Source organism: Danio rerio, chromosome 6 (genome assembly GCF_052040795.2).
Source record: "Danio rerio strain M-AB ecotype USA chromosome 6, GRCz13ab, whole genome shotgun sequence".
NCBI classification, from domain to species: domain Eukaryota; kingdom Metazoa; phylum Chordata; class Actinopteri; order Cypriniformes; family Danionidae; genus Danio; species Danio rerio.
The window spans coordinates 6,432,883-6,446,416 of record NC_141026.1 but is presented as its reverse complement, the minus strand read 5'-3'; the positions used below and the strand labels follow the sequence as shown (position 1 = coordinate 6,446,416).

The 13,534-nt window shown below is 36.3% G+C and overlaps 1 long non-coding RNA gene across 12 annotated transcripts in view; it reads left to right on the top strand.

The window, feature by feature from the left end:
* Positions 1-13,534, top strand: part of LOC141386167 (uncharacterized) — a 180,337-nt gene that overhangs the window by 62,152 nt on the left and 104,651 nt on the right. For 9 of the 12 annotated variants that reach the window (XR_015493099.1, XR_015493092.1, XR_015493098.1 and 6 more), the window contains one exon: positions 11,347-11,460. This is a non-coding gene — a long non-coding RNA (uncharacterized LOC141386167). Of the gene's footprint in view, positions 1-11,346; positions 11,788-13,534 lie in introns of those variants that run through there. The other 3 variants (XR_015493088.1, XR_015493094.1, XR_015493090.1) reach the window with 1 other exon arrangement.

Genomic DNA, 13,534 nt, shown 5'->3' with positions numbered 1-13,534 from the left:
GAGGGGGCCAAAAAAATCCCATTCCACTGACAAAAAGACGACAAAGCCCAATCATAAAGGGAATTATCAAAAGGCTGATAATCAGCAGGCGCACAGAAGACACATTTGAATTCGAAAAAAAAAAGGGTGACTGGAATCACAATATCTGTTCCCGCTGACAAAATAAATAAGTAAATAAGCTCTAGCAAGCTAAATAAATAAAAGTCGATTTCCTCCCTCCTTCGCCGTGTGGATGAGCAGAAGTGAATGCGTTGCCAAGCAGACCATGAAAGGAGATTATCGGGGAGAGAGTGAGAGAAACGCTTCGCCTAGCGGAGAACACTTCCTCAAACAATGACGGTGAAGACTTAACCAAACAAACAGCCAAAGAACAATAGGAAATATGAAGAGAGGACACTCTCGAGACAGGCAAAGGTTTCCTCCGCACAGCGTTATTTGCTGCTCTGCTGACTCGGTGGCTCGCTCTTTACAGCAGTCGGAAGGCCGCCGTACAATACACCTGTCTGTGTTTATTGTGCTTCATAACTGAGATTTTTTTTATTTATTTATTTGTTTTGGAGCCTTGTACAACTGACTGGAATCTCACAAGCTTCTATTTTTGCTCGCTTCAGAGATTCAGCCCAGCTCCTATTACACTAAAATCAATATCTGGCGGTCAAATGCTGAATTTTTTTCCTCTTTCTAAATAGCAATCAGAACACTTAATAAAAAAAAAAATAACTTTTTGTTTATTATTGTTAGAACGTTCTGTTGTAGCTGTTTGTCCATCACTTGTTTGACCTGATGTGTTATTGACTTTACATGGATGTCAGCAATCAAAGTATTTGCTTTAATCTAAAAGAGACAATGATATGATTAAGATGTTTGCACAAGTTGCCTTTTGAATGTTCCTTTCATGATCTCGTTTTGCTAATGGATTATGCACTGTAAAATATGCATAATGAGCATGTGCATTGTATATTCAATGCTTTATCATGGCAATTTGAAACTTTTTGATGTATGAATTTCGTTCATACAGTTTTCGTTTACATACGATTTGCTCATCCCCCAACGACGGTCAGGTTTAGAGGTGGAGTTTGGCGCCACACCCCCTTTTAAAAATCATATATTTTCATTTGACTAAATTCGTATGAATTTGTACAAGTTGGTCACTACACTATCAGAACATGTAAAAGTTACAATTCATCACAAGATCAGTCTGATATATTTTATAGGGGTGTCAAAAATAATCGTTTTTTCGGTGCACTGCGATGCAGATGCGGACAATTCGGTATCGGTTCAGTAATAATCATAACCGGTTATACCTGACGTCATTTACCTCATATGCGCTCTGTCGTGAGGGAGGCGATCGCGAGTATTTACAGCGCTTTAACTACTTAAAACTCATAAACTGTACACAATTTCACTGTGTGTGTTTACTGGATCAGTCTTTCACTAACATATACAACAAAAGCCCCTATTTCACTGAGATCGAGAGAATGAAAGTAGCCTATTCCATTTCTCTCTCTGTCTCTCTCTCTCTCGCGCGCGCTCTGTCTCTTTCTCTCTCTTTCTCTCTCTCTCTTTCTCTTTCTCACACACACACAGTGGCCCATTTGACCTGCTGGCGTGGCTTTTCTTCTCTTCTCGGCTGTTTTACAGCGTTACTTTTGCATCCAGAAACGAGCGCGTGTCTGCAGAGTTTTCTCCACCGTGTCTATCATACATCAGCTGTGAGATCGCCGCTGCCGCTGCTGCCTGCCGCTTATCAGCATCACTCATCTGTGAAGAATGCAGCGCGCAAGAGCCAATCGCAACCGTTTTTTTTTTTGAGGGTGTGACCAATCAAAGGGTTGTAAGAGAACTAGACAAGGATCAGAAATTGAGCTGGATATTTATATTTGTTTATATTATTGGCTAAATGCTCGTTTTGTTTAAAGTTACAGTTTATATATCTGACTGTTTGTATTAAATGACAAAATTGTATTACAAATAGTACATAAATATAAATATATTCATACATTTTAATACAAGAAATGCTGCTGTGAAGAAAATATAAAACTGTGTATGGAAAGCCCCGTCAATGCACCGTGAGGCACCGAAATATCGAATTGAACCGAATCGATGGCATGATAATCGTAACCGAACCGAACTGTGAGACTAGTGTTGGTTCACACCTCTAATATTTTAGTTGCATAATAAATGTAATTTATTTATCTGTATTTTAGTTTGTAAAAAAAAAATAAATTGAATGTATACATAGTTTCTTTAACATAAAGATAGATTGTAATAAACTTAAAAATTTGAAATAAGCGTAAACAAAAACTTATTTGCATGTTTTATTTTAGAATCTCAAAAACAAGTGATGATTGACTTGGCATTATACAAATCACCAAAGACTACAAATTCAGCAAAATATCTCTAATATTCTATTGGAGAAAAAATGTTTGTATGTTCGGGAGAACTATATATTCATAGCACTCAAACAAATATTAATAGCAGCTACTAATATCAGTCGAGAGAAGGTTAATTATTATTTTGGTTATACTGTAGAATGCAAAGGAATTCAAAACTAGCCATATGATTTTGTTAACTCACGTTGCTAGTTTTGTGGTCAGCAATTCACGAATATGTTGGCACTTCCTGTTTGTTTTCAGTTCATATCAAAGATTTGTGCTGCGTCTCAATCCGCATACTATCCGTCCTAAATAGTATTTGAAAATAGAATTACTATGTCCCAAACCATAGTATGTTAAAACGAGTATGCCAGAACTTCCGGCATATGGAAAAAAAACGAATGGTTTGCTATAAAAACGGATGGTTTGCTATAAAAACGGATGGTTTGCTATTTCTGGTATAAAATTTAAGTGAAGAAGCATCCACACTCACACCGCTGATATTGCCAACAATACATTGCGCATTGGACGTGAATTCGATTAGAACTACACAAATGCTTGTGAAAAGTGTAAATAAACTACAAACATGATGGATGCGCGAGACCGACCGTCAAGAAGAGAGGCTTCGGTAAAGATGTTTGAATGACTGTTAGTCAATATCTAGCCACCTGGAAAATATTTAAATCACACAATTTGTGTTATATTTCATCTGCAACAACAATACTGAACTTTTATAAGATGAGTTTGGACATCTAAATGCAGAATTATCCAAAGACCTGAGGGGATTTCTCTGCATGAAAGACTTATGAATGTGGACGGTGTGTGGATGATTGACGGGGCATAACTAAGCAACACAACGATCTGTTAAAGAGGAAGTAGTATGTCCCAAAGCTTGCATACTCTTCTGGTGCACACTCAAAACTAAACTTTGCCTTCACAAAAACAGTACATACTTTTAGGGCGTAGTATAAGTATGCAAATTTGGACACAGCATAAGTCTGTCTGAGGTATTGGGCGTGGCTAACATACTTGACCACAGACTGTCCGTTTTGACGGTCTTTCTGGATGAAATGCCTACTTTACTACATCCAATTAGCTTGCAGTAGAAAAAACATGCCACGCCCACTGTTTTCTCATTTAATATTCCATTTCTTTAGGAGCTCATTCATTTTCTTGTCGGCTTAGTCCCTTTATTAATCCGAGGTCGCCACAGTGGAATGAACAACCAACTTATCCAGCACGTTTTTACGCAGCGGATGCCCTTCCAGCCGCAACCCATCCCTGGGAAACATCCACACACACAAATTCATACACTATGGACAATTTTAGCCTACCCAATTCACCTGTACTGCATGTCTTTGGACTGTGGGGGAAACCGGAGCACCCGAAGGAAACCCACGCGAAGGCAGGAAGAACATGTAAACTCCACACAGAAACGCCAACAGAGCGGAGGCTCAAACCAGCGACCCAGCGACCTTCTTTCTGTGAGGCGACAGCACTACCTTCTGCGCCACTGCGTCGCCCTTCTTTAATAACTGCATTACAAAAAGAAAAGAAAAAAAAAAGAACACTTGCAACTTCTGGGTTATGCGGAATTTAAGCTAATAGTCCCCACAGTTGTTCCTTGTGTATCTGAATCATTTAATTCATTTATTCATATTAATGAAATCAACACAAGCACCGAAATGTCTCCTTCTGAAATATCTTTCTCATCTATTTATTTTTACATTCCTCACTTTTTTTGTTGTAGGTTTTCGCTTTCATGTCTTCTTTTGAACAGTAATGTGAGATTTAAAGATCTGTGAACCCAACAGCATCATCCCTAACAGTCAGATATGTTGACACTATTTATCCGAAGCCCTTTTGAAGTTTAATGAAGCCTCGACTTGCATAAACAGTTTGGCTCTCAGATCATGACACCCTTTCTAATTCCGATGTGCTGTTAAATGCTCCCAAAAACGGTGGTAAGATTTAACCTCGTCAAGCTATTTCGATGAATGAATTTGCATGAGGGTCATTAGTTAATTGTAATTATATAGCCAGGTCACTCTTGCAGCGGTCTGTGTTAATGACACTTTAATTATGGTTATGCATCGGTTAAATACCGATATTAGATATTACACATTCTCGACAGAAAGGATGAAAGAGTGATAAATGCTGCTGAGGAATGTTCATATATACTCTTTTTTTTTTTTTTTGCCAATTGTTCAAACTACTTATTTAAAATGAGCTGAAACAACACAATTATTGAGATTTTGTTGTGACAACTTATTTTTTTTATAATCAATCAACTTAAATTAGTTAGATCTGTGAATCTTGAAGGTGCTATATTTTGGTTTTTGACTTTTCTAAAGCATAACAATACCATGATACGTTTGCAAATATTTTAGAAACATGCCAAGTAAACATGCAAAGTAATTCTGCTTTAAGAATGTGCGTAACGTGCCGAAACGTTTAACTTTGTATTGGTCCTTTTAACCCACCCAATGGCAGTTTAGCATGGGTTGCCTTGATGGAAAACAGCGTATTTCATTCATTCATTCATTCATTAATTAGTTCATGAATTCGTTCATTCATTCATTCATTCATTCATTCATTCATTCATTCATTCATTCATTCATTCATTCATTCATTCCTTCATTCAGTCAGAAAAGGTCTCAAAGTGTGCATCTGCAAATGAAATGCGACCTTCGGTGAACTGTAGCAGACTCTGAAATGAGACACAGATTCTGAGTTCCACATGAGGTGGTTATTAATTAGCAAATGAAGAGTTCAGATGCAAAACCCTCTAAATCCATCAGATCTCTTTGTTTTTTAGTGAAGTTTATTTATAAACTAATTTCGAGAGGAGCACGCGCTTATGATTGATAGCACCTGGTCCACATTAGCTAACACTGATTTACCAATCAGACGACTCCTTAACCACTATAAATAACCAGAGCATCTTACCCCAGCCATCTTCGTCTTGAAGAATCCCCCCTTCCACCTCTACTCCTCCCATTTCCTTGTCAGGGCAGCACGGAGGCCTAATGGTTAGCACCACGGCCACACAGCAAGAATGTCACCGGCTCAGACACTACCTGGCCAAGTTGGAATTTCTGTGCGGAGTTTGCATGTTCTTTCCATGTTTGCGTGGGATTTCACCGGGCTCTCCGGTTTCCTCCCACAGACCAAAAACATATAACATAAGTAAATTGACAAATCTAAATAGACAGCATAGACACTTCTGAGCATTATAATCTACTTCCAATAATATCAAGCAGGGGATTTCTTGAGACCTACCTGAACTCAGATTCCCCTCTCGCCCTGCAACAGGGGGGAGCCCCAGGCTCGAGGATCTCACAAGCTCAGGGCTCTCTCCCGGGACAGCATGCCAAACACGCTCCATAATCAATCATCAGCTAAGGCTTCTATAATTAGGTTTAGAAGGTAAACTTTTTTTAGATAATGAAAAGGTTATTAGCTAGTAAATAAAATAACTTTTTTTCAAAATTGTCAAAATTATTTGGTAATTATTTGGATTTTATTTGGTAAATTTTCTTTTGCGTCAAAACCAGCTAAATCTACTTGTGCTTTTTTAGCAAAAACCTCTAAATCCACCTATTGCGACCAAACTGTGTAATTAGCTGAAAAATCACAAAAGATGCAGTTATAGATTATTTTACCAAAAATAAAACACTAACCACCTAAAATAAAAAAGCATAAATCTGTCAAGTAAGTGGTGGTTCATTCCTCTGTGGTAACCTCTGATAAACCAGGGACTAAGCAAAAGGAAAATTAATTAATGGAATCTGTCAAATGCATTAATCAATAACATTAAAACTGACATTAATTAAATCTCAACAATCTGTTGTCATTTCTGATATTTGGGATTTGGATTTAAAATGTAAACATTGCAAAGCTTGTTAGATTCAAATATTGTAGTGTAAAAACATTGTGAAACATCAATATCTGCACATTATCTGTGCATTAACATAAAAAGCTTATCAGATGTAAAGGTGATATGAAGTAATATAAATAATGTATAGTTTTATACATTATATTTATCTTTTAAAAAATAGCTTAAATTAGCAAATAAAACAAAAGCTAGGCCTTCTGGGCAAAAAGGGGATGCCTCTCAGAAACTTTTAGAAGCTGTAATTCATTTATTCTCACCATACTTAAGGTATTGATCTCTTTCTCGCCTATTGTTTATCCTCATAGCATACATGTGGGATAAAAGAACAGCATCTTAACTTTGTCTTTCATGAAACGCAGTTGCCGTTTATTGTTTAGTAAATCGGACTCATTCAAAGTAGCATCACTGCACAAAAAAAAAAAAAACGTTTTGAAGTCATGGAACACTCCTGACTTTTCCGAACGTTTTCATTTGCCTTTCACTGAGTCAGACAGGCTCATCCAGTTCATCAAACTCCATCTTTTAAAAACGAAATCAGAGGCAGAATAAAACAGTCTCCTCATAAAAGCAGACGTATCAGTGTGCTGCTACATTCAAAACATATGATTTGATTTGCGCCGTCTGATTTTTTTTTTTTGGGATATAGCGGCTTTTGCTGTCAAAGACAAGTGGCGTTTAGTGTATGCGTACGCTGGGATTTGGATGATTTGAAGCTAAAATATTTGTTGAACATGTACTACATTCCTAAAACATTCGCTCAATGTCATTAGCTAATTTTTGGCGGAAGTGACAATTAGCGGCTTTTGCATCTGAACTCTTCAAATAATAAAAATATTATGAACGTAAACATTAGTTGAGCAGGTTACATGGTAGATTTGCAGTGATAAGCAGTTTGGTTGTTTGCACCAGACGAAGCATGATATAAATTTAAATAAAGCCTTTAGAAGCACAGAATAGTGCACTCACTGCACTCCAACAAAATGATAAGGTTTAAAACGTAATTGATACATATTAAACCTCTTTAACATTACATAATGCACATGCTGGATCACTGATATGTGTTTTTTTTACACCAAGTCACAGTTCTAATTTTCAATATCTGTTTATTTTGTTTTCAAGTAGCAGAATGGCAATAAATGTCATCTAAAATGGCTTTTAAACTCACGTTAATAACGTCTAACACATAATAAAGCACATGAGCTGTACCTGAGGGGATCATTGTCAGTTTTCTGTTGTTCACCAGCAAGAAATAGAAGCCATTTCTAAAATATAAATTTCAGCTCTTAACTAGAACAAAAGCTTCTTTAAATAAGGAAAATATTCCTGCTATTGCATGCTTCAGCTTTTATTTAGAACACAACTTAAATCTGCCTTATAGCTTGATAGTCTGGCTCGCTTTTGTTGGTGTTCTCAATCAAAAGTGTTTTGAACCAGGTGTGCAATACCTTGTTCAACCACTGGATGTCAAACTTGCATACCACAGAGTTTCAGTTCATTTTAGTGACGCGTTTCTAAAAACAGTTTTGTGGACAGAAGAAAGAACGCACACACTGTATATTATGCTTATTTTGCCAAAGCACTCACTTTTGTTGTTATTGTGAGTGTACACACACACACAAAAACAGTAGACACCTAAAAAGTGTTGCATGCAGAACTGTTGCAAACTATTTATTTGTGTTGAATTTAAACAAATTAAGTTTAATAATGTTCAACTTAATTTGTTTGTTTAAATTCAGCCCAAATAAATAGTTTACTACCACTAAACGTAAAAAAAAAAAAAAATTGAGTTAAACTCAAGTAAATTGAGTAAAACTGACTTTTTTTTCAGTGTAAACGATTCGAATGGTGTATAAAACTTTTTTTGTGTGACCAAAAAAAACCAACAGAGTATTCTTAGTGTCTTTGGCGCTGATAAAAAAATAAATGCTTATCATGCCGCGGCGATCTGGCAACCTCAGAGGGTTAATTGTTTTATGTTTAATCTACTTAAATTTCTAAAAAACAGTTAAATTAACTTAATTTGTGTTGGGACAACATGAAGGAATTGTGTGGAACCTACTTTTTTTTTTTTTTTTTTTTTACAATGTAGTACATTATTGTTTTCATGTCGAGTGTTATATTGCACTATTGTTTTCCTGAGGAGCACGTCCCCATAATTGTAGTGCATTACAGTGTAAGCCGAGCCATACAGATGTGCTTTACTAATGTTGTTAAAACCACTGCTCTACCGCAACAGCACAATAAATAAAAGCAGCTGCATCTCTCTTACAGCACATATTGTCTTGTGGTTTGTGGAAACTAATCAAGGTTTGTTTCAGGACATATATTGATGCCTCAGAGTTTGGTCTTCAACAAAAGCGAAAAGATCAATCTTTCTAAATCGCCTTCTCGCTGCACATTGAGTGGAACAAATAGTACACATTACTGGTGATAAAATAGACAATGCCATGGCGGCTGGCTTCTAAATGCTCCCAAGCCAGCTGTTTTTGCTTCCTGCCTTCAAATGCAACCTTGAACTGGATTTTTTTTTCCCCCGTTCCCCTTCCCCTCTTGATAGCTACTTATTTATTTTAGTGCAGAATGGGGGATGTGCGATAATGACAATAGTATAATATTGACAAAATAATAAATTTCTATTGTTTAATATTATGCTATATTGTGTATTTTGTGGTGTCGCAAAATACATAGCTTGCGGTAATACTTTGTTTTAGTAGTACTTTTTTTACCACATTTTTATGACCAAGACGCAGGCAGATATGCCAATAAGAGCATGGAAAAAAAAGTTTACCTAGCTTTAAGTTTACATTTACTTATAGTATTATAAGTATTTTATATTTTATTATTTATTTTAGATTTCTACATTCTTAATCAAACATTTCCCCAGAAGTTTCTACAAAAATAAATAAATAAATAAATAAATAAATAAATAAAATAAAAATTAGAAAATTGATAATATATGAATGAATACCGATTTGAGCATATATATATATATATATATATATATATATATATATATATATATATATATATATATATATATATATTAGGGGTGTCAAATCGAAATCGATCGAAATTTATGCTCAATTTCGATTATCGAATCAAAAAATAGAATTGTCGATGCTGCCACGCCCCCATGTCACGTCAGCTTGGCTTGCCAAGCGGGAAAAAAACCAGCTTGTTGAAGTGCTTGTTAAACTGCAGAAGCAGGAGACCTGTCAACAGAGCTTAAACCCTCTCCTCTTTCAATGAAGTCGCCGGTGTGTAAGCATGTTGGATTTCCAGTGAGTTATGTTGACAACGTTCGTGTTGTCGACAAAAAACCCCACAGTTTTGCAAGCTCTGCTATGTACGTATTAGGGTTCGCCCGATAGACAACACCGGCATCGCGATCCTCCGCCCGCCCCCGTTGCAAATCCGCTCGCGAAAAGTGCACACTCAGGCCCTGTTTACACTGTCTTTGTTTTTAAATGGCATTTTAGAACGACAACGATTTGACATCCACAGTGGCGTGTAGCATTTTTGAGCAGCCCTCCTTCCCCTCTACCTCTGAAAACGCACATCACGTGACCACACACACAGACACAGACGCACACACACAGCCATGGGCTCGAGACAGCGGGTTCAGGCAGTCAGAGGATCAGTAGACCGCTTCAATCTTTCACTCACTTGTACTTAGTCATTTTAGCGAACACCTCAGATACTGTTGGCTGGTTCCTGTTGGTTGTGCGTCTTTTTTACAGACGCCAGTATAACGACACAGATCACTGCCTATTCACGAGTCCCGCAAAAAAAAAGTGATTGACAGGTGGTAATTATGTGTGTATCTTGCCTTTATTCATTTACTGTATGATTTGTTTATGGGTAAAACAAAGACCATGCAGGTCAGGTAGTTTAAACGGTAGGCTACAAATAATTAATTGGTCATTAATTAATTAATTATTCATAATCGAAAATCGAATCAAATTGTGTCTTTAGAATCGAAAATGTAATCGAATCGAGGATTTGGAGGATCGTGACACCCTTAATATACATATATATATATATATATATATATATATATATATATATATATATATATATATATATATATATATTATTGTTATTATTATTTTTTTTTAAGTAATTGTTTTTCATGTTTAAAATATTATTTATTCTTATGTTTAAAGCTTTTGTCATTATGCTACTTCAGTGTCTCAGAATTATTCAGAAATTAATATTATGTGCTGGAATAATGCACAAGAGAGTTTTTATTACAGCAGTTTGCAAACACGTTTTATACCATTGCAAATATATTTTTTGTGCATGCTGTAAAAGTGCACATACAGTACTTACTTATAGTGTTTACATGGTCATAATTCAGCAAGTTATACAACAAGCATTTAGGTTGGGCTAGCTTTTGCAGCTGGACATTGCTTTACAATGCCCTTGATGGGTGAACATTAGCCAGTGGGGGAGTGTCTTTTGTCTCTCCAGGTCTGGATTATCTACGATCATTGTCACTGCCACACATACAGCTGAGCTAACTCAAAGTAGACTTTACAAAATGTAAATCATTGTAATTTATTTTTTACATAATTGTGAAATAACGATTTAACTGGGCAGGTTAAGGTATTTAGGCAAGTTTTTGTATAATGATGGTTTGTTCTGTAGACTATCAAAAATTTTTCTAAAAATTTTGTCCTTAAAAATGGTTATTAAAAAATTTAAAACTGCTTTTATTCTAGCCAAATAAAACAAATATGACTTTCTCCTGATAAAAAAATATTATCAGACATACTGTGAAAATTTCCTTGTTCTGTTAAACATGATTTGGAAAATATTTAAAAAAAGAATAAAAAATAATAATAATTTTGACTTCAACTGTATATAGTATTTGTATATTTTATATATAGCTATCGGGATATGATATTTTTATTATATTGCTCAGTCCTTATGCTGAAACTGTATGCGTTTATGCTTGCTTTTGGGTCAAAATATCACTTTTTTTTTCTCAAAGTTTAAATTGGGTTTGTAACATTGTACTGCCATGCACGGGCTGTGACCTTTGCCTCTTTGTTTCTTTCTGAACCGCAGCCAGTTTCTCATCCAGAGTCACAGCCTGGAGCCAGAGAGACAATCCTGCAAGACGCCAGATCGCCTGGAACTGCTTTAGTCCAACGCTTCCAATGAACCGCTAGAGGAACAAAGGCAAGCATCCCGCCTTCGTGTTTGTCTCGGAGAAGCAGCACATGTGGCGCGTTGATAACTGCATGCTCGAGTGTTCGCTTTATTCTGACGTGTCCTCACGTGCATTTAGCAGCATGCAAGGGGCTGGCGGAAAAGGTTGAGAAGGTTTCAATTCAATTTAGGTATGCCAATTTTAATTGGATGTAACAATAATGCTATTTGTCCAGTGTAGCATTACAAAGACGAACACGGATCCTCTTCCCGAAAACTCAGTTAGGGCAGCGTGCTGCAGGCATAAGACGTTCTTTTGTTGGCCAAAACTAATAAATGAGCCTTTTTTAAACCTCTGCATTCATCATCCTGAATTTAGTGGGTTTTATAAATAGATTTATTTATATATTAAGCTTTTGGTCTGAACTTGACACATGCTTTAAATAATATAGTTTAATTCTACAACATCAGTAATACAGTGGTCCCTCATTAATCGTGGGAGTTACGTTTTAAAAATAACCCACAATATAGGTGAAATCTGCAAAGTAGTCAGTTTTATTTTTTACAATTATTATAGATGTTATTAGGCTGTGAATACACACTTTATACACTTTTTTCAGACAGGCATTAACATTTTCACACATTTCTCTCTTGTTTAAACACTCTCAAGTTCAAACCTTCTTAGAAAAATAAGTTAAGCATTATAGAACGAAACCAAAGATCAAAACCTGTTGTCAGGTGCCAAAAAAAAAAAAAAAAAGGTTCACAATGTTGGCATCCTAAAGGGGGTTGCACAGCGGATGTCATCTTTCAAATCCAGCATTGTGATTGGATGATCCTGTGAGTTGGTCACTGGGAGTTGGCATCCATAATGTGGCCTGCATTCGCATAGTCATAGGCCACCGGTTAACTATTCCTATGCACAATTTACTTTCCAAACCACATCTAAACATCACTATGTAAAGTTGATCTTTACCCAAGCATTCATATCCCACCTTATAAACCTTAATAAGCAAAGTTTCTAACAGTGGAGTCTTTCCAGCTGTGCATATTAAATATATACATGATCATTTCAAAATACAGGTATATGAAGTGAAATATTCCACTTGTGTCTCTTTTGTGAAATGTAAGTTTTCTGATCCATGTTTCTCTCTGTGTCTTGAGACAATGTCGAATGTTGGTTGGATCAAGAAGCTGTTTTGCAAGTTCTGGGCTCTTAACACCTTTGTCTCTTTGATAAACAAAAGACTGATGGTCACTGTCTCAATTGCCACTTTCTGATAAGCCTAAGAAAAGGGTCAGAGTTTAGCGTTAACTCTGCAGCATTTGTTTACATTGGAAATTAATTTCCACAAGTTAATTTTCAAAGTTCCAGGCTTTACCACTGTTCACTACATAACAATTATGGTATCATTTTAAAAAACATGGCACTTTTGATTCCCTTTTTCAGAAGTATTTTTTTGTGTCCTCAAATGTCATTATATGCATTTTTCCCAATAACTGACTGATTAGAGTTTTTAGTTGCTGACTGTGATGTGAATGCATATAGTCACAGCCTGATCTGAAAGCAGACACTTGAACAGTCACATACTGTACCTTTGAGCCATTCCTGGAAAGTTTCTGTTCGACTGTAGACTAGTGAACCATCCCTGCCATTTCCTGCTGTATTTCCACCCACTAAAGAAGAAAGTGTCTTGACAGCATTCCTCAGTAATAAAGCTCACCTTCACCATACATTGAAGTGTAGAATATCAGTCCAGTGTACCACTTGCTGTTGCTGACATCTGTCCATTTGTATTTGCGATCCTATACATAACAGATACTGTAGAAAAATAGAGGGCACTCCAGATATCACGTCTACTACTCAAATGGACTACATTGACCACAATTCTTTGCAAACACACACCTGATACAGTTTACCTAGTTTCAATTGGCCTTGCATATAGTATCTTACTGCACAGGGAGGAATAAATCCACTTTCTAGTCTGTTTGAACTGGAAGTGTGTTCAAATAGACTAGAAAGTGGAGTCCACTCTCTAGCCTATTTGAACACTCCATGAAACCACCTATTTTGGGGCTGTTGAACACATTTAATGTGTCATTT